Raw genomic sequence first — 19,076 nt, forward strand, 5'->3', positions numbered from 1 at the left:
TTATGAAAAATCCCTGGCCCCAACACACTGGTCCCAACCCCCTGGCCCCAACCCCCTGGCCCCAACCCCCTGGCCCAACCTCCATATCTTCATTACTTGAAAGGAAATCATTCTCCAACGCACTAGAGCTCTGTCTTTTCGTGGCGTTGTAATTGAACAGGGACTACACAGTTGAATGCGGGGAGGTGTATGTATGAATTGACTCACATCCACCCCAAGGTCTAGGAGTTACTTGACCGTGCTGATCATGCCGCTGAATGCTGCAGAGTGGAGAGGGGTGTAGGCCTTCTTGTCTTTACAGGACACATCTGATCCATGAGAGGCCAGCAGTTTCACCTCCTCAATGTGCCCTATGGGGGAGGGGAAGAGAGACAGAGAGAGAGACCGAGAGAGAAACAGAGATGGAGAGAGAGAGAGACAGATGCAGAGAGATAGGCTGAGGGAGAGAGGTTAGTTTACAGTGGTACACAGCACCATTAGCAATACCTACATCGTGTTAGTACAATTGAAAACCTACATCTTATCAACATACTTAGTCCATCATTCTTACATAATAACACACTAGAGGTAGACCATACAGCTGAGCTGTGAGGCTAACACACAGCCAATTCATTCACTCACTGGGATAAGGACATTAGTCAGAATGTAAATGATGTGGTCAACTCATTACCCATGTAAGCAGCCCTGTGGATTGCTCGGCGGTCCTTCTTGTCAAAAGCATTAATGTTGGCTCCTCTGGAGAGAAGCAGCCTCACCATCTAACAGGAAAAGGAGAGAGAAACAAAACACAGGCTGAGGAAAACTAAAGCAAAATCTGCAAAAATCTGGCATCAAAGCCTCTTTTGAACAAACTCAAGCATACAACTAGGGCTGTGACGGTCATGGGACTTCCGGTGTCGGTGATTGGCGTGCCGTATGTACACAGTCATCGACATAACTGACAGCCGATGGACGGACGGACGGACGGGGGAAACATTAGCAAAGGAAAACAGAGTGTTTAGGCCTAACTGTCTTGCTCATAGGCATGCGAGTCTCAAGTTAACTCTTACATCTACACGTTCCGCTAGCGGAACGATTGCTCCAATATCCAATGATGGGCGGGGCGCGAAATTCAAACTCCTCTAAATCCGAAAACGTACACTTTTCAAACATATGACTATTTTACAGCTATTTAAAGACAAGACTCTCCTTTATCTAACCAAACTGTCCGATTTCAAAAAGGCTTTACAGCGAAAGCAAAACATTAGATTATGTCAGCAGAGTACCCAGCCAGAAATAATCACACAGCCATTTTTCAAGCTAGCATATCATGTCACATAAACCCAAACCATAGCTAAATGCAGCACTAACCTTTGATGATCTTCAACAGATGACACACCTAGGACATTGTGTTATACAATACATGCATGTCTGTTCAATCAAGTTCATATTTATATCAAAAACCAGCTTTTTACATTAGCATGTGACGTTCAGAACTAGCATTCCCACCGAACACTTCCGGTGATTTTACTAAATTACTCATGATAAACGTTCACAAAAAGCATAACAATTATTTTAAGAATTATAGATACAGAACTCCTCTATGCACTCGATATGTCCGATTTTAAAATAGCTTTTCGGATGAAGCACATTTTGCAATAATCTAAGTACATAGCCCGGCGTTACAGGGCTAGCTATTTAGACACCCTGCAAGTTTAGCCTTCACCAAAATCACATTTCCTATAAGAAAAATGTTCTTATCTTGCTTGTTCTTCATCAGAATACACTGCCAGGACTTCTACTTCAATAACAAATGTAGGTTTGGTCCCAAATAATCCATCGTTATATCCAAACAGCGACGTTTTGTTCGTGCGTTCTAGACACTATCCCAACGCTAAATCTCGGCCACTAGCATGACGCAAAATATGACAAAAAATTTCTAAATATTCCATTACCGTACTTCGAAGCATGTCAACCGCTGTTTAAAACCAATATTTATGCAATTTATCTCGTAGAGAAGCGATAATATTCCGACCGGGAATCTGCCTGTCTGTAAACTAAGGAAAAACCGAAAGCCGGGGGCGGGGCGTGTCACGCGCCTAAGGCTTAGACCATTGAGTGACCACTTAGCTTTTGCTCTCCTTTGTTTCAGCCAGGGCTTTGAATTACGTCATTCCTGTTTTTCCCGGGCTATGAGACCTCATTGGAGACGTGTGAATTGTCACGTAAGAGCAGAGATCCTTTGTAAACGATAGAGATAATAAAGAAGGGCAAGAAATGTTCAGACAGGGTACTTCCTGAACAGAAGCATCTCAGGTTTTTGCCTGCCATAGGAGTTCTGTTATACTCACAGACACCATTCAAACAGTTTCAGAAACTTTGGAGTGTTTTCTCTCCAAAGCTAATAATTATATGCATATTCCAGTTTCTGGGCAGGACTAATAATCAGATTAAATCGGGTACGTTTTTTATCCAGCCGTGAAAATACTGCCCCCTAGCCATAAGAGGTTATTAAGGGGAAGCTAATTTTCACCATAGAAAATATATAAAGCATTCTATGCATCATCACATTTACAGACTTATGTAAGATAGCTAACTATTGCTAATGTGATTAGTAAATCGGATAGTCATCATTTAGGCTAATAATATAACTCAATCACCGTTTGCAAAAAAATGGCTGTTCATTGCAGCGCTTGATGGAGTAAGGCTAGGCTAGGCTATATCAGATATGTTTCTCTTTACAGGAAAAAAAATTGGCCTTTTTAAAATATGTTTTATCGTGCAATTCTACTACACTTTATATGACTATAGAGATTAGCAGAATATTTTTCAATATGACTTTCAAGTGGCACTGACCCAGGGATAAAGAAAGTGAATATGCACACTCACCGGGGATATAGCCAATGCCAAAAATACTGTTCGCTCAATTAAGTTGAGAATTTTGATAACTAAAAGACAGATTAGTCTTTTCATTGTCTTCTCTTTGAAGCAATAGCCAATTGCTTTCCAAACTATGTTAGCCTGAGATAGTGTTCAGTCTTTCGTGAGATGCACTGTCAGGCTAATGTAAGAAGTCATATTTACACTTGACCACGTCTGACAGACAAGGGTGGAAAAGACAAAAAATGGTAATAACCAGTTTGAGTCCCAAATGGCAACCCTATTCCCTATATCGTACACTACTTTTGACCTGAGCCCATAGGGCTTTGGTTTAAAGTAGTGCACGAAGTAGGGTATAGGTTGCCATTTGGGATGCATCACAAGTGTCAAAATCACTTTATTTCAGGAATTGTATCCAAAACCCAAGTGACTTACTGTCTATTCCCGTCGTGAACGTCCACTGCACTCTGGAGGTCAGCATTTCCAATCAGCAAACGCAAACACTCCGAATGACCGTAGGTAGCGAGAGGAAGATAAACAGAGAGGATATAAGAATGTCAGATGATTGACCGTTGGTAGCTAGAGGAGGAAAAACAGAGAGGATATAAGAATGTCAGATGATTGACCGTTGGTAGCTAGAGGAGGATAAACAGAGAGGATATAAGAATGTCAGATGATTGACCGTTGGTAGCTAGAGGAGGAAAAACAGAGAGGATATAAGAATGTCAGATGATTGACCGTTGGTAGCTAGAGGAGGATAAACAGAGAGGATATAAGAATGTCAGATGATTGACCGTTGGTAGCTAGAGGATGATAAACAGAGAGGATATAAGAATGTCAGATGATTGACCGTTGGTAGCTAGAGGAAGATAAACAGAGAGGATATAAGAATGTCAGATGATTGACCGTTGGTAGCTAGAGGAAGATAAACAGAGAGGATATAAGAATGTCAGATGATTGACCGTTGGTAGCTAGAGGAGGAAAAACAGAGAGGATATAAGAATGTCAGATGATTGACCGTTGGTAGCTAGAGGAGGATAAACAGAGAGGATATAAGAATGTCAGATGATTGACCGTTGGTAGCTAGAGGAGGATAAACAGAGAGGATATAAGAATGTCAGATGATTGACCGTTGGTAGTTAGAGGAGGATAAACAGAGGATATGAGCAGATTGCTGGACGACTATAACCTTCACATGAACAGACAGATTTCTAGAACAGTGGTGTTGCTAGATGACATCCTCATGATGTTAACACAGCAGATAATAAAGAAGTTTGGGGCTGAGGCCATCGAAGCCTGTCACCTGCTAGCTGTGTACCTGGTTCTGGATAGAAGTCTCCCCTGTGCACTGATCTAGGATCAGCTTACCCTCCCTAGATCCTCAATCATTAGTGGAGAACATGACAAAAAAATGACCTTAGATCAGTGTCTAGTGGGTATTTTCACACTATACCATGTAACATCCCTAGAGTGGACATTGTCGTTCTAGCAACATGACCAAACAAATGGCCATCTTGGTCAGGAAAACTTTTTAATTACAGAAGCTCTATGTGATATTCTATGTGTACCTGCAGTGTGGATGGGGGTCCTCTTCAGGGTGAAGTCTTTAACCAGGATGGAGGCTCCCTGGTTGATGAGGACGTCAACACACTCCACATGGCTTTTTAAGGCAGACAGGTCCAGTTGGTGCGCCCCTGGCTGTCCCTCACGTCTAGATCCAGCAGAGACTGAACCAGGACCTCCATAGCATGGTGGTGGCCGTGGTTCGCCTGAATAGAACCACAAACACAGTCTCAAGCAAAGTCCAGTGGTATGCCTGAATAGATATATAATCAATGTCCTATAGTAGACCAGTGGTACACCTGAACAGAAATACAGTGCTAGACCTATAAAGTAGACCAGAGTCTTTCAATCGGGAGCCCATTTTTGCTCCCGCCCAGCATCAACATCGGAGGTCCCTGCCAAGCGTGGGATTGAGAAACAAACACTCTACTTCTCCTCTGAGGTTGATTAACTCAAATGGCAAAATAAGGAAATCATCCTCATCATCACTGTGTAGAATATGCATGTATTTTACACAAATCAGGAACAGATAGGAATTTGGTGTGTGAGTCTGTCTGGACAGTCAACTTCCTGTGGAAAATCAACACCATGCCTGCTTCCCAGATAGCACCCTATTCCCTATGTAGTGAACTACTTTTGATCAGGGCCTATAAGGATCTGGTCAAAAGTAGTGTACTAAATAGGGAATAGGGTGCCATTTGTCATATGGAGACCACTACAGGAGCAGGTATGCTTTACTCACAGCGAGGTGTAGAGGGTTGATGGGAGCTCTGACATCAAAGTCGTTCAGGATGTCTGCCCCTGAGCTTTCAATTAGTTGAGGAAAGACAAGGATGGCCAGTTCAGACTTGTAACATATTTACTTGGAAGGTTAGTCTAGTAGCATGTGTAACATGGTAAATCTCAATGACCAGCCCCTGCAGACATACTGGGGTGTTGCATCCATACCTTAAACAAGCAATTGTGAGGAAAAGTTACCAACTGGCACTTACCACATCTAAAGGTGTTTCACTTGCAATCTGGAAAAAGAACATCAAGAGTGACGATGCGTCCACGACAAACATGCAGCCACACCTTAAATCAAATCAAATCAAATTTATTTATATAGCCCTTCGTACATCAGCTGAAATCTCAAAGTGCTGTACAGAAACCCAGCCTAAAACCCCAAACAGCAAGCAATGCATGTGAAAGAAGCACAGTGGCTAGGAAAAACTCCCTAGGAAAAACTCCCTAGAAAGGCCAAAAACCTAGGAAGAAACCTAGAGAGGAACCAGGCTATGAGGGGTGGCCAGTCCTCTTCTGGCTGTGCCGGGTGGATATTATAACAGAACATGGTCAAGATGTTAAAATGTTCATAAATGACCAGCATGGTCAAATAATAATAATCATAGTAGTTGTCGAGGGTGCAACAAGCACGTCCGGTGAACAGGTCAGGGTTCCGTAGCCGCAGGCAGAACAGTTGAAACTGGAGCAGCAGCATGGCCAGGTGGACTGGGGACAGCAAGGAGTCATCATGCCAGGTAGTCCTGAGGCATGGTCCTAGGGCTCAGGTCCTCCGAGAGAAAGAAAGAGAGAAAGAGAGAATTAGAGAGAGCATATTTAAATTCACACAGGACACCGGATAAGACAAGAGAATACTCCAGATGTAACAGACTGACCCTAGCCCCCCGACACATAAACTACTGCAGCATAAATACTGGAGGCTGAGACAGGAGGGATCAGAAGACACTGTGGCCCCATCCGATGATACCCCCGGACAGGGCCAAACAGGCAGGATATAACCCCACCCACTTTGCCAAAGCACAGCCCCCACACCACTAGAGGGATGTCTACAACCACCAACTTACCGTCCGAAGACAAGGCCGAGTATTGCCCACAAAGATCTCCGCCATGGCACAACCCAAGGGGGGGGGGGCGCCAACCCAGACAGGAAGACCACGTCAGTGACTCAACCCACTCAAGTGACGCACCCCTCCCATGGACGGCATAGAAGAACACCAGTAAGCCAGTGACTCAGCCCCTGTAATAGGGCTAGAGGCAGAGAATCCCAGTGGAAAGAGGGGAACCGGCAAGGCAGAGACAGCAAGGGCGGTTCGTTGCTCCAGCCTTTCCGTTCACCTTCACACTCCTGGGCCAGACTATATTTAATCATAGGACCTACTGAAGAGATAAGTCTTCAGTAAAGACTTAAAGGTTGAGACTGAGTCTGCGTCTCTCACATGGGTAGGCAGACCATTCCATAAAAATGGAGCTCTATAGGAGAAAGCCCTTCCTCCAGCCGTTTGCTTAGAAATTCTAGGGACAATTAGGATGCCTGCGTCTTGTGACCGTAGCGTACGTGTAGGTATGTAAGGCAGGACCAAATTGGAAAGATAGGTAGGAGCAAGCCCATGTGATGCTTTGTAGGTTAGCAGTAAAACCTTGAAATCAGCCCTTGCCTTAACAGGAAGCCAGTGTAGGGAGGCTAGCACTGAAGTAATATGATCACATTTTTTGGTTCTAGTCAGGATTCTAGCAGCCGTATTTAGCACTAACTGAAGTTTGTTTAGTGCTTTATCCGGGTAGCCGGAAAGTAGAGCATTGCAGTAGTCCAGCCTAGAAGTAATTTAGTAGTCCAGCCTGGATTAATTTTTCTGCGTCATTTTTGGACAGAAAGTTTCTGATTTTTTGCAATGTTACGTAGATGGAAAAAAGCTGTCCTTGAAACAGTCTTGATATGTTCTTCAAAAGAGAGATCAGGGTCCAGAGTAACGCCGAGGTCCTTCACAGTTTTATTTGAGACGACTGTACAGCCATCCAGATTAATTGTCAGATTCAACAGAAGATCTCTTTGTTTCTTGGGACCTAGAACAAGCATCTCTGTTTTGTCCGAGTTTAAAAGTAGAAAGTTTGCAGCCATCCACATCCTCCTACAGAGCAAATGAGGAAAATATGATATATCATGATTTATGTTAGTAACAATACAATATGGGAATTTTATCCCAAAGCTACCTACAGCTAACATATATATATTTAAGTATGTGATCTATGTAAATAAATAAATATATCACAGCTGTAAAACTGTGAAGGACTATATGGTGGAGGCCTACCCATTTCCCAGGAACATTGTAAAAAGTGGATTTGGGTACAGTGTTTATTTCCCCCTAATATCTTTGAAGATTCTGAGACCATTAGGGTTAAACATTACAGATATAAATGCAATATATGGAGTAGAAAAGATTGCCTGCCCACCAAAGAATCAACATATGTTCTACATGGTCTATTTCTATCTGAATGTAACACCTCAATCAAGCTTGTTAATTGATCGTTAAGTCATGTTTGTCAGGTAAACGGTCATTAGTGGCCTATATAAGCCTCATACAGGCCATGGGAAGACATTACCTGTTGATAACACAGACTATTCTCATGATCATGGGAGGTGTGAGAGAATTGCTGCTCTTTGTGATGACTGTGGGGGTTGTCAAAGGTTGGTTCACTAACGTTTTATTTGGATTGAAGGGATTTGTTTGGGAAATATGCTTAACTTTATAAGTTGGAGATTCAAATTTGACTGTCTGTTTCTTCCGCATTGGTCATCTTTTATTCTTCACTGCTATTATTAATATATGTAGCTGTTTTGTGTGAACTGAACTTCTGTCAACACTTTCTCCTCAGTTTCTTGTTACCCTGTTGGAAAGTCCCAGAAGCAAGATCAAGTCTCTCTGCAGAGGAGACTTGGAGGTAAGTGTTTCTTTCCACAACCCTTCTAGCTATGTTCTTTGTCACTGTGTCTATGGTGCTGCTGTGTTTGACACTCATTCAACACCATAGAGTAACTCAGTCTAAATAACGTTGGCAAAGCCTTTGATTTGGTAATTTTGCTTGTGTACCTTAACCTACGTTTTTCAGAGCTGTCATCAAATGACGTCTCCATTGAGCATGCCCTGGCCTTGCTCCGATCCATAGGGTCTGACGCTAAACAAGACAGAGAAGGTACGGCCTGAAACATATACTTTGAAAACTGTGTTGGGTTGATGTTCAACATTCGACTGGCAATTCGGCCTAGACCGTGTGGAACAGATGTGTTGCTGTAGAATACCCAACTGTTCCTTTTGTTTTTTCTCTAGAGTATTTAGAGACTAATGAAGTAGAATCCCAAGCGTCTCCAAACCATGGTAGCTCTCAGGCAAATGATGCCCTGTCCTCTGAGGAGAAGCTGAGGCGCATGTCCTCTGACGACGCTACCTCTGAAGCTGCGACTGGCCCATTTGACCATGCCTTTGAAGAACTGTTCGCCGCTACCTCTGAAGCTGCGACTGGCCCGTCTGACGACGCTACCTCTGGAGCTGCGACTGGCCCCTCTGACGACGCTACCTCTGGAGCTGCGACTGGCCCCTCTGACGACGCTACCTCTGGAGCTGCGACTGGCCCCTCTGACGACGCTACCTCTGGAGCTGCGACTGGCCCCTCTGACGACGCTACCTCTGGAGCTGCGACTGGCCCCTCTGACGACGCTACCTCTGGAGCTGCGACTGGCCCCTCTGACCATGCCTTTGAGGAACTGTTCGCCGCTTCATCGGAGCCCCTGTTGACCACAAACATGGATATCTGACATGGGACATGGTGCTCGGGGGTCCATGCAAGAGTTCATGGGTACTCTAGTCCAGGTTGTTTGTGTGTGTAACGGCATTTGCTTGTTTTGGCTCAATTAAACATTAACTGTGATACTTGTGTCCTCAGTATTGTTTTGGCAGTTACTACTTGGCAACATTTATTTTGCATTATAACCATGCTTTGGCCTCAGCAATATATTAATACTTTGACCCCTGTGTTTAAGCTACATTTGCTCAGTGTTGGTCAATTTATGCTAGTAGCATCACATGATGTGGAATGGGTTCTAGTTCATTTTAACTTGATGGTTGTGGAACACAGTGGCTGGGGTTGGTACATATGAGGATGTTGCTAGAATTGGGGTTTCAGTGCTAACTAATATCACGGTTGTCAACTTGCATTTAAATTACTCTGCTGGGTGTCTTCTCTCCTGACTGACTTGGTTTCCTATTAGTGAATGCTTACATGTGAAACCAGCTCTCGTCTCATTAGCCCATCGTTTTGGCGGTTGGTCTTCATATCCCAGTGACAATCCAAACTTTCAGGTTAAATAAGTCAATGCTAACTTGTTTTAGCTGGCAGGCTGCTATCAGGTCCTAGCTCTCCCAGAGTTGCTTGTAGCACCTCTAACCTAGGGTTTGATGGGGGGGGGGGAACAGTTTTACCAGGATTTTCCACCCACTCCGATTACATGGGAGAAATTAACCGGTTAATTTCTATGAAAAGCGTGAGGTGAAGTCTGTTCATACAGGCCTTCTCTATCCGCATGATCAACGCTCGGGGTGTGCGTCGTAGTATACCGTACTTATAGTCGCCATGAATTCAAAGAGCATGTACACGCAACCTTTAAATGCAGTTAATACAGCAACAAAATTGGCTCCAACTTTTGAGCTACCGGTAGGTATCTGCTTTAATTCAAAACAATTTCTGTGGCACCGCTTTACTCACTTATGCCAAACTGAATTCAGCCTGTTTTGAAGCAAGTTAAACCGTTACGGCCTATGTATTATTTTGTTTGCTACAGGGTAGGCCTTCCAGGTTATTTTATGTAGCACGGGCGAAAATCATATCAACTTCGGAGGGGACAATTACATGAAATGTTCTCAAGAGCAATTCCTGAGGGGGACACCAAAAGTATTGCTGTAACACACAGCCTACGTTGTAATATGGTAAATGTATATTGAGGATCCAAAGAAATAAGGTGTTTGCCGTACTCCTAACTACCGGTACCCAAAACTACACAACTAATCACAACAGCAATACCATTGCCTTTAACAAATCTTAGTTCAGTCACCAGTGTAAGTTGAGAGTGGGGGTATCCATGGCATTTTACAATTATGTTCCTATTTTACAAGTCAAAAAATGGAGAACCTTTCATGTTGCCAAAAAAATATTCAACAAACTTACCTGACACTCAATGTCTCTGCCAGTCTGTCCCCAGCTCTGCTGTCTGTGTGCCATATGTTGCCTGCTCTGCCTAATGACATCATTGTGAAACATTTTCATTAGCATTTCACTTTCTTGGCTGAATTCCCAATCTGGCCCTCATACCATCACGTTCACCTAATCATCCCAAGCTTACTATTGGCTCATTCACCCCCACTCCCCTGTAACTATTCCCCAGGTCATTGCTGTAAATGAGAATGTGTTCTCAGTCAACTTACCTGGTTAAATAAAACATATGCTTCTAAATAGCACTTTCGGTTTGAACGGGAAGCCCGGTAATTTCTTGCAATTTTCTCAGGAAGGAAAATTGGTAGATTCTCTGGAAAAGATATGTCCCTACATGACCAATGAGGCCTACCCTCCTCCCCCAGCCATTGGGATGAACTTTGCGGGACCCCCACCCGAGTACTCTACCAGGTACGGACGAGACATGGAGACAACTATTCCTTTAATGTTTTGTACTCGTCTCATTAAAAATGGTTTCATACTAAAGACTAGGTCAGAATACATTTGGACTCCCTCGCTCTTTGTCTTTCCCTCTCAAATCAACTCTTTACCGTGAAATGCTTGCTTACGAGCCCACCCCAACGATGCAGAGTACAAAACTATAGAATAATATATATATATATATATATATATATATATATCAGTACCAATCAAAAGTTTGGACACACTTACTCATTCAAAGGTTTTTCTTTATTTTGACTATTTTCTACATTGTAAAATAATACTGAAGAACTCTAAACCATGAAATTACACATATGGAATCATGTAGTATCCAAAAAAGGGTGTTAAACATATCAAAATCTATTTTATATTTATATAGAGTCTTTAATGTAGCCACCCTTTGCACACTCTTGGCATTCTCTCAACCAGCTTCACCTGGATTGCTTTTCCAAAAGGACAGATTTCCACCGGTCTAATGTCCATTGCTCGTGTTTCTTGGCCCAAGCAAGTCTCTTCTTCTTATTGGTGTCCTTTAGTAGTGGTTTCTTTGCAGCAATTTGACCATGAAGGCCTGATTCACGTAGTCTCCTCTGAACAGTTGATGTTGAGATGTGTCTGTTACTTGAACTTTACAGCAGAGGTAACTCTGGGTCTTCATTTCCTGTGGCCCCCCTCATGAGAGACATAGCGCTTGATGGATTTTGCAACTGCACTTGAAGAAACATTCAAAGTTCTTGAAATTTTCCGGATTGACTGAACTTCATGTCTTAAAATAATAATAGACTTTTGTTTCTCTTTGCTTATTTGAGCTGTTCTTGCCATGATATGGACTTGGTATTTTACCAAATAGGGCTATCTTCTGTATACCACCCCTACCTTGTCACAAAACAAGTGATTGGCTCAACCGCACTAAGAAGGAAATAAATTCCACAAATTAACTTTGAACAAGGCACACCTGTTAATTGAAATGCATTCTAGGGGGGTACCTCATGAAGCTGGTTGAGAGAATGCCAAGAGTGTGCAAAGCTGTCATCGAGGCAAAGGGTGGCTACTTTGAAGAATCTCAAATATAAAATATATTTTAATTTGTTTAACACTTTTTTGGTTACTACAGGATTCCTTATGTGTTATTTCATACTTTTGATGTTCTACAATGTAGAAAATTGTAAAAAAAATAAAGTAACCCTGGAATGAGTAGGTGTGTCCAAACTTTTGACTGGTACTGTATATATTGTAACACAAGGAATAAAATACCCAAGAATAAAGCTATATACAAGGAGTACCAGTTCCAGATCAGTGTGCAGGGGTACGAGGTATTTGAGGTAGATATGTACAAGAAGGCAGGGTAAAGTGACTAGGCATCAGGATAGATAATAATAATAATAATAATAGCAAAATAAAGAACAGAGCAGCAGCTGCAAATGATGAGTGTAAAGGTGTGTGTTTGTGAGAGTGTGTAATGTGTATGCATGTGTGTTTGGGTTGTGTCAGTTTGTGTGTGTGGGAGTGTGAATGTAGTGTGTGTGAGTGTGCATATGCTTTGTATACAGTCTAGTGATTGTGCGTAGGGTCAGAGCAAGACCCTTTAACTTTTTGAGGATGCGAGTGCCCATGCCAAATATTTCAGCCTCCTGGCGCGCCCTCTTCACGACTGTGCGGGTGTGTGTGGACCATGTTAGGTCGCCAAGGAACAGCCCTGTTGATGTGGATGGGGACGTGCTCTCCCCTCTTGCTCCTGTAGTCCATGATCAGCTCCTTGGTCTTACTGGCATTGAGGGAGAGGTTGTCCTGGCACCACAATGCCAAGTCTCTGACCTCTCATCGCCTTCGTGTCGTCAGCAAACTTGACATACTGGGTCCCGACACACTGGGTCCCAACCCACTGGCTCCAACCTCCTGTCTCCAACCCTCTGGATCCAATCTCCATCTCTTCATTACTTGGTTATGAAAACCCCCTGGCCCCAACGCACTGGCCTAACCTCTCTTCATTACTTTCTTATGAAAAATCCCTGGCCCCAACACACTGGTCCCAACCCCCTGGTCCAACCTCCATCTCTTCATTACTTGGTTATGAAAACCCCCTGGCCCCAACGCACTGGCCCAACCTCTCTTCATTACTTTCTTATGAAAAATCCCTGGCCCCAACACACTGGTCCCAACTCCCTGGCCCAACCTCCATATCTTCATTACTTGAAAGGAAATCATTCTCCAACACTAGAGCTCTGTCTTTTCGTGGGGTTGTAATTGAACAGCGACTACACAGTTGAATGCGGGGAGGTGTATGTATGAATTGACTCACATCCACCCCAAGGTCCAGGAGTTACTTGACCGTGCTGATCATGCCGCTGAAGGCTGCAGAGTGGAGAGGGGTGTAGGCCTTCTTGTCTTTACAGGACACCTCTGATCCATGAGAGGCCAGCAGTTTCACCTCCTCAATGTGCCCTATGGGGGAGGGGAAGAGAGACAGAGAGAGAAACAGAGATGGAGAGAGAGAGAGACAGATGCAGAGAGATAGGCTGAGATATAGAGGGAGAGAGGTTAGTTTACAGTGGTACACGTCACCATTAGCAATACCTACATCGTGTTAGTACAATTGAAAACCTACATCTTATCAACATACTTAGTCCATCATTCTGACATAATAACACACTAGAGGTAGACCATACAGCTGAGCTGTGAGGCTAACACACAGCCAATTCATTCACTCACTGGGATAAGGACATTAGTCAGAATGTAAATGATGTGGTCAACTCATTACCCATGTAAGCAGCCCAGTGGATTGCTCGGCGGTCCTTCTTGTCTCTTGGAGAGAAGCAGTCTCACCATCTAACAGGAAAAGGAGAGAGAAACAAAACACAGGCTGAGGAAAACTAAAGCAAAATCTGCAAAAATCTGGCGTCAAAGCTTCTCTTGAACAAACTTAAGCATACAACTAGGGCTGTGACGGTCATGGGACTTCCGGTGTCGGTGATTGGCGTGCAGTATGTACACAGTCATCGACATAACTGACAGCCGACGGACGGACGGACGGACGGACGGACGGTGGAAACATTAGCAAAGGAAAACAGAGTGTTTAGGCCTAACTGTCCTGATCATAGGCATGCGAGTCTCAAGTTAAGGGGAAGCTAATTTTCACCATAAAAAATATATAAAGCATTCTATGCATCATCACATTTACAGACTTATGTAAGATAGCTAACTATTGCTAATGTGATTAGTAAATTGGATAGTCATCATTTAGGCTAATAATATAACTCAATCACCGTTTGCAAAAAAACGGCTGTTCATTGCAGCGCGTGATGGAGTAAGGCTAGGCTATATCAGATATGTTTCTCTTTACAGGAAAAAATAATTGGCCTTTTTAAAATATGTTTTATCGTGCAATTCTACTATACTTTATATGACTATAGAGATTAGCAGAATCTTTTTCAATATGACTTTCAAGTGGCACTGACCCAGGGATAAAGAAAGTGAATATGCACACTCACTGGGGATATAGCCAATGCCAAAAATACTGTTCGCTCAATTAAGTTGAGAATTTTGATAACTAAAAGACAGATTAGTCTTTTCATTGTCTTCTCTTTGAAGCAATAGCCAATTGCTTTCCAAACTATGTTAGCCTGAGATAGTGTTCAGTCTTTCGTGAGATGCACTGTCAGGCTCATGTAAGAAGTCATATTTACACTTGACCACGTCTGTGGTCAGTGCAAAAAAAAAGGACGTCCTTTAGCTCTGTCCGAACCTCCCCCTTCACCTTGAAAAAAAAAGTTTGGGAAACCCTGCTTTAACAGGCTAAAACTATTTTAAACCGGTCTTATTTTGAGACAAACAAAGTCTGCTCCAGCCTAAAAGAACGAGGAGGACTGTCATAAACTAAGTAGAACCTGATCATGAACTACAGTACTTTAAAGTGACTGATACTGAACAAGGTGCATACGGCTGATGGAAGGAGGCATCTGTTCTTAAATTGCTAGAGCACAGAAAGGATGTGTCCAACACACATCCTACCTTTCCCAATGTTGAGTAAAGGCCGTGTGGCCTACCTTTCCCAATGATAATTAAAGGCCGTTTGGCCTACCTTTCCCAATGATAATTAAAGGCCGTTTGGCCTACCTTTCCCAATGATAATTAAAGACCGTTTGGCCAACCTTTCCCAATGATAATTAAAGGCCGTTTGGCCTACCTTTCCCAATGATGAGTAAACTTGAGTGTATGCATTATAGATATGGGCTTCATAGAATGTGTTACAAAGTGTTCCCTGTTCATCTTATCCATCCAGGTTTGGCCGGGGTAGGCCGTCATTGTAAATAATAATTTGTTCTTAAGTGACTTGCCTAGTTAAATGAAGGTTAAATAAAATAAAAAATATATGAAGTGCTTCACTATAAATACATTTGACTGTGTGGTTTGAAGTACTTTACCATTATCTTGCTCAAACAGTAAGTCTACTATAGACAGAAATCAATGCAGTAATGTTTTATTAAATAAAGGCTCTGATTAAAATAGTAATAAAATCAGGCATTTGGCTAATTCTTCTTCCCAAAAGCTCCTCTGAATGGTTTAGAGACGGCTCTGGAGATAGCTCGTAACACCCTGACTATGAGAGGGCGTTTACGGGACTGGGACTCCTGGGGAGCAGGGGCTAGTGTGGTTGTCAGGTCCTTCTTGGGTGGGGAAGTGGATGGAACCTCTGGAACCTCACACTCAGCATCTGTGATAAGAATATTTCATAATCAGAAAATGAACGTGTGTGTTTGTCTGTCCGTCTGTCTGTCTGCCTTTCTGTCCATCCTGTATCTGTAGTCACTGTTTTAACAAGCTGGCCAGAGGGTGATACATCAATTTGACATTATCGATGCTTATCACTTACTCTGTGAAATACGAGTCTCTCTGAGACGTTTGGTAGGCAGCGCATCCTGTTCAGGGTGGCTCTTCGGTTCCCCTTTTGTCTTGAACAGCTGTTGACAAAACACATCAGGACAACTGAGCCTGTGTAAAATATATGGTATCTATCCCAAAAGGCGCCCTACTGGCTACGTAAGGCACTATAGTGCTCTGGTCAAAAGTAGTGCACTATGTAGGGAATAGGGTGCACAGACATTGACTCTCTCCGATGTGTATTAGGATTGTATTACAGCGGCCTCACTCAACCTCCTAAAGACAATGACAACAGCATTGTTCTAATGCTGAGACAATAGGGGTTTAGTGAATCTGTAGGGTACATTTCAGAACCTGCCTTACAGAGGTAATCTCAAAACACAGAGCCCCCTACCTTCATCCTGATCTTTGGAATCTTGCCAATTTTGGGTAGGAAGCGCCACTCCCTGTTCTTCTTAGTCTCTTCCCCACTGGCAGAGGGAAGGCGGGCCATGCCGTCAGCCTTTACATCAGCCGGGCTAAGGCCCCTGGCAGGGAATTCCTCAGTAGCATTAAGGTCAGCCACAACACGATGAGTGATGTCACTTGCGGCATTGCTGGTGTCTAAGTAAGAAGAGCAAGCTGGTGTGACCGACCTGGGTGCAATAACTGGGAGAAGAGGACGCAACAATGGAAAGCCGTCACTGCGTCCCAAAAGGCATTCTCTTCTCTTTATAGTGCACAACTTTTGAACAGGGCCCATAGGGTCTGGCTGTGGTCAAAAGTAGTGCACTAAACATGGAAGAAGGTGCCATTTTGGACGCAACCAGCAAAGTTCACATCATAAAACGCAATGTATTGAGCATCATGTTACAATGAAGTCCTATGCAGATGAAAATATGTACTTTCACTTACCATCCTCCATTGCAGACTTGGACAAATCAGTCAGGCTGTCCATCACCATGTCTGTCATCAACTTGATGACCTGATCCAAAACCCTGTCAGCGGTGGGTGGCATAGGCCTACTCAAACACTGCCCCAGGAGTCTGCTAACAGAAGTCTGGGCAAAGCTGTAAACGAGCTCTGACGCTTCGTTCTTTGACAGCTTCCTCAGTGCTGGCTTTGGCAGCGCTGGTTGAGAGAGGCTTCTGTGGCCAGTCATGGATTGAAGCTGGCGGCTTATGGTTATCTCCTGAATGAGACCATGGACCTTTGCGATCAGGTTGCCATACGCATCTTGAAGGGCTTCAATTGACAGGAGCCTATCCAGATTTTCTTCTGCTGAAGTCATCTCTGGGTCGTCTGTCTTCAATGTGTCCATTATAGTTTTCACTATGATACTGGTGTCAGATATGTTTATTTCTATTTGGCTCACAAGCGCTGACTGTGAACCTGTCTTGTCCATTGCGTTAGAGGTATGGCATTCTGTCCTTGTGATCTCATCGGCAGCGCTCATGTCAGGCAACAGGTCAAGGCTCTCCAGTAGAGAGTCTAACATGTTAGTGGCTATCAGACACTCCTCACTTGCATTCTGCCCAACAGATGAACTCTCAGAGTTGGCCAATCTGCACTTGATCACATTTAGGATGAAGCTGAACGTCTTCTTTGCAGTTTTGCTAAAGCCTTCTTGGCTGACTGCCACTGTTCTGTCTTGTAGAGCCACAAGAGTTTCACAACTTTCACTCAATCCACTACCATGGAGAGGAGAGGCTCTCTTCAAACTGGTGTCGCTCATAACTGACACACTCCTGGTGGGCAGAGTGACATCCTCACTGCATGTGTCAATTACATGGTGGTCTGTGGAGGAGCCACTCGAAGACACAAGGGCTTTAGACCTTTTGGTCAAACTGACTTTTGAAAATGGCTTCTCACTTCTCACAGACGGAGGGCGGCTCCTGTCCTTAACAAGAGCAGTGTCAGGGAACTTCGAGCATCTGAGTGTCTCCACAGGGGTGGAGTTCAGCACATATTTGGCTGTGGTGACAGACAAGGGTGGAAAAGACAAAAAACTGGTAATAACCAGGCTGATTCCCAAATGGCAACCCTATTCCCTATACCGTACACTACTTTTGACCTGAGCCCATAGGGCTTTGGATTAAAGTAGTGCACCAAGTAGGGTATAGGTTGCCATTTGGGAAGCAGGCTAGTGTCAAAATCTCTTTATTTCAGGAATTGTACCCAAAACCCAAGTGACTTACTGTCTATTCCCGTCTTGAACGTCCACTGCACTCTGGAGGTCAGCATTTCCAATCAGCAAACGCAAACACTCCGACTGACCGTTGGTAGCTAGAGGAAGATAAACAGAGAGGATATAAGAATGTCAGATGATTGACCGTTGGTTAGCTAGAGGAAGATAAACAGAGAGGATATAAGAATGTCAGATGATTGACCGTTGGTAGCTAGAGGAGGATAAACAGAGAGGATATAAGAATGTCAGATGATTGACCGTTGGTAGCTAGAGGACGAAAAACAGAGAGGATATAATAATGTCAGATGATTGACCGTTGGTAGCTAGAGGAGGATAAACAGAGAGGATATAAGAATGTCAGATGATTGACCGTTGGTAGCTAGAGGAGGATAAACAGAGAGGATATGAGCAGATTGCTGGACGACTATAACCTTCACATGAACAGACAGATATCAGTAACAGTGGTGTTGCTAGATGACATCCTCATGATGTTAACACAGCAGATAATAAAGAATTTTGGGGCTGAGGCCATTGAAGCCTGTCACCTGCTAGCTGTGTACCTGGCTCTGGATAGAATTCTCCCCTGTGCACTGATCTAGGATCAGCTTACCCTCCCTAGATCCTCAATCATTAGTGGAGAACATGACAAAAAATGACCTTAGATCAGTGTCTATTGGGCATTTTCACACTATCCCATGTAACATCCCTAGAGTGGATATTGTCGTCCTAGCAACATGACCAAACAAATGGCCATCTTGGTCAGGAAAACTTTTTAATTACAGAAGCTCTATGTGATATCCTATGTGTACCTGCAGTGTGGATGGGGTTCCTCTTCAGGGTGAAGTCTTTAACCAGGATGTAGGCTCCCTGGTTGATGAGGACGTCAACACACTCCACATGGCTTTTTAAGGCAGACAGGTCCAGAGGGTGCACCCCTGGCTGTCCCTCACGTCTAGATCCAGTAGAGACTGAACCAGGACCTCCATAGCATGGTGGTGGCCGTGGTAGGCCTGAATAGAAACACAAACACAGTCTCAAGCAAAGTCCAGTGGTACGCCTGAATAGATATATAATCAATGTCCTATAGTAGACCAGTGGTACGCCTGAACAGAAATACAGTGCTAGA

General features: G+C 43.6%; 1 long non-coding RNA gene and 1 pseudogene across 1 annotated transcript; one reads left to right on the forward strand and one right to left on the reverse strand.

The window, feature by feature from the left end:
• The window catches only part of LOC115182381 (polysialoglycoprotein-like), a 60,370-nt pseudogene that overhangs the window by 17,638 nt on the left and 23,656 nt on the right, over positions 1-19,076 (forward strand).
• LOC115182387 (uncharacterized) lies at positions 318-3,691 on the reverse strand. Its single transcript, XR_003873729.1, has 3 exons — positions 3,295-3,691; positions 671-758; positions 318-350 (listed from the first exon to the last, which is right to left on the reverse strand). It is a non-coding gene; the product is annotated as an uncharacterized LOC115182387 (long non-coding RNA).

This window comes from Salmo trutta, unplaced genomic scaffold, assembly GCF_901001165.1.
Source record: "Salmo trutta unplaced genomic scaffold, fSalTru1.1, whole genome shotgun sequence".
Classification (NCBI taxonomy): Eukaryota; Metazoa; Chordata; class Actinopteri; order Salmoniformes; family Salmonidae; genus Salmo; species Salmo trutta.